General features: G+C 46.1%; 2 protein-coding genes across 2 annotated transcripts in view; both read left to right on the forward strand.

The window, feature by feature from the left end:
• The first annotated feature begins 436 nt into the window (after nt 1–436).
• Nucleotides 437–2,783, forward strand: part of ENPP4 (ectonucleotide pyrophosphatase/phosphodiesterase 4) — a 16,007-nt gene continuing 13,660 nt past the window's right edge. Inside the window, exon 1 of the mRNA XM_075063620.1 lies at nt 437–582. The gene's annotated coding sequence lies outside the window, so the exon portion shown is untranslated. The remainder of the gene's footprint in view (nt 583–2,783) is intronic.
• Nucleotides 503–2,783, forward strand: part of LOC116828703 (bis(5'-adenosyl)-triphosphatase ENPP4) — an 8,953-nt gene continuing 6,672 nt past the window's right edge. Inside the window, exon 1 of the mRNA XM_075063622.1 lies at nt 503–582. The gene's annotated coding sequence lies outside the window, so the exon portion shown is untranslated. The remainder of the gene's footprint in view (nt 583–2,783) is intronic.

Raw genomic sequence — 2,783 nt, forward strand, 5'->3', positions numbered from 1 at the left:
GCGGGCGGTGGTGCCGGGGGGTTCAATGGGAAGCTATGGCAGGATACAAGTGAGGGCCGTGATGCCATGCAACTACTGCACAGCAGCTCGCTGCATCTGCCTCTCCCATTGAGAACACAAAGCCTGTCCTTCCCACAGACCGACTCACGCCCCCAGTAGCCTGCTGCCCCGCCCCGCTGCCCTTGCCTGCTCCCCTGCCCCACACACCGGGGCCCAGCGCGTGCCCGCCCACAGCACTGCGCAGCTCCCTCTCTCTCACCTCGCACCTGCACCCTCTAGGAGCCAAACAGCTCCTGACATTTTCTTTCCGCTCCGGAACCCAGCAGGCCAATCAGATCACAGGCCGTAGGCGTTCTGACCAACCAGAGAGCCACGCGCTCTCAATAACGGCCCCCCCCCGCGACTATAGCCTGTGGTATTGCGGTTCGGTTTTGGCAGTTGGGGCTGCCGTTGAAGGAAGAGAGGTGGTTTCAGTGCGCAGGCGCGAGTGCTCTGTTCGTTTCTCGCCTTGTGAGTAACCTGCGCAGTAGCCGCGAGCGAGCGAGTGAGTGACCTTCTGGCGCTGCTTGGGGACTCGGAGGGGTAAGTTGAGGCTCCCGGCTGTGGTAGCTGCGAGTTGCGGGATACTGCGCCCCCGGGGAAGGTGTATGCAGAGGGGTCTGCCCTCCCGTTCTCTCCTCATCTTTTGACAGTAGAGTTGGAATCGCCCCCCCCCCCATCCCATGTACTGTGCCCGCCACGTACTGGTGGGGGAGTGTCCCACTTATCTAATAAGCCCGCCTCCCATCCCAGGTACCTGGTGAGGTGCACCTGCCTCGATCCTTTTCCCGCCCCCAGTGCTTGGGTGCATGGCAGGGTGCCCGCCCTTCCTTGCCTACGGTGCCAGTTGCACGCAACGTCCTTCACTGCGTCCCTGAGTGTCGCTGGGCTGGGGATGGCATATGGGAGTTGTTCAGTTTCAACCCAGAGGTGGCTGCGTTTTGGGGGAAGATAAAGTGATCCCTGTTCACTGTAGTGTGTGGGTGCGGGAGGGGGAGGGTTCTGGGATCCTTTAGAATGAAAGGTGTTAAATAAATGCCATGTCTTCGGTAAAGTGGCTGGAGAAGATGGAGTCTGGATTTATTTTCAGCCCAGTAATGTGTTGGGAATAAAAAATGGAAGCATAGTGTGGCCACCTTAGTGAGAATCTGTGTATGCAAGCATGTATTCCTGCTGATGCTTTTGTAAGCAGATGTCACACGGTGATGTAAACCGGATATGGATATTGTCTTTCCCCCTTTCCTTGTATTTTGTTTCTTTGCCTGTGACAGCTGAGTAGTGTGCAAGATATGTGCATTTACATATTCTGAAATTAGATTGCCATCTTATTTCATAGTACTCGTTTCACTTTGTGAGAAAATATTATGGTTTTTTTTTTTTTGGAGTGTTGAATCACAAGTAGCTTCCCTTAACTTCATATATCGGAGGAAAAAGACTAGTTTAGATCCCAATTTTAGACCCTTTTTTTAATGCAAAACTATTTTAATGGTGTTTCAATGAGCATGGGGTTGGATTTATGTGTTGGATTTAAAATTCCTCTGTCGTATTGTGATTTCTGATGCAACACATTGTATTAATGGATGTTAACCAGGAAGTTAAACTGGGCAGTCTAGTGTCATTTTTCCAAACTGAGTAGCACACACAGTGAAAAGTAAATTAGACTTTCATGGATTCCAGTGTCACTAATGTCACCACTTGACCTTTATTAACAGAGGTAAGGGGAATTATTATAACACATTTATCATTTGTAAAGGCAATCCTAAACATTCGGACTCTAAATTTAACTACAGTTCTAAACTTATTACTTAAAAAATAGTCAACACTGTGTAGGCTATTCCTGTGAAATGACTCTCGAATGGAAAACCAGGGTGTAACAGGTATACATTGTCACAATGTGAATAGAAAAAGTTATCAAATACTTATCTCTTATAGCAATTAGAAGTAAAAAGTCAGATGTAGACCAAAAGTTTAAGGAAGAGTTTAGAAAAATCTGCCTGTGGCATTTCTGAGGTGATTCTTACAGTGGTATCTAAGATTTTGTTTGTATTAGGGATTTTTGCACCAAGGTAACTACAGCAGTCCAAAACCTCCCATCTAGACAAGCTATTGGCCTTGATCTACTAGCAAAGGCTGTTGCCATAAAGAATGTATGAAGACTGGCCGAAATTCTACTCTTTAAAAAAAACAAAAACAAACGTCTACAGCTGGTGCCTCAATCAGGGGTTGCAAGAGCTTCAATTGCAACTCGAAGGGAATAGTTTGTAAACTCTGCAAACAAATCCATTAGTAAGGATTTGGATTGAAATAGCATAATATATATCACTGTGCTTAATATTTCACCCAAGCTTCATACACTACACAAAATCAGAATATAAAAACAAATGGGAGTCCATTTCAAGGCAGTTCTTCGTAGAGTAGCAACACCTATAACAGGGGCTAAACCTCCCATTCAACCCCCGGCTCACTGTATTCTTTGCAAACGCGGGTGATTGCATCGATCGCGGCCTCAGCGAATTAAATTTTTGTTATTAAAGCGGCAAAAACTAAACAAGGGAAAATATCCAAGCTTACAAATAAAGCCATCTAGAATTTAAGCACGGACTCAGTGAAATGAATTGAAACTGTGGCAAGAATATCAAATGGAAGGAGGTCCATGCGCCCGATTGGCAAACTACAAAACACAGAAAACTCTTCAATATATAACATGTTGTCAAAGCACCGTAAAAAAATCTTCAGGCAAATAT

The sequence above is a fragment of the Chelonoidis abingdonii genome, chromosome 3 (genome assembly GCF_003597395.2).
Source record: "Chelonoidis abingdonii isolate Lonesome George chromosome 3, CheloAbing_2.0, whole genome shotgun sequence".
Classification (NCBI taxonomy): domain Eukaryota; kingdom Metazoa; phylum Chordata; order Testudines; family Testudinidae; genus Chelonoidis; species Chelonoidis abingdonii.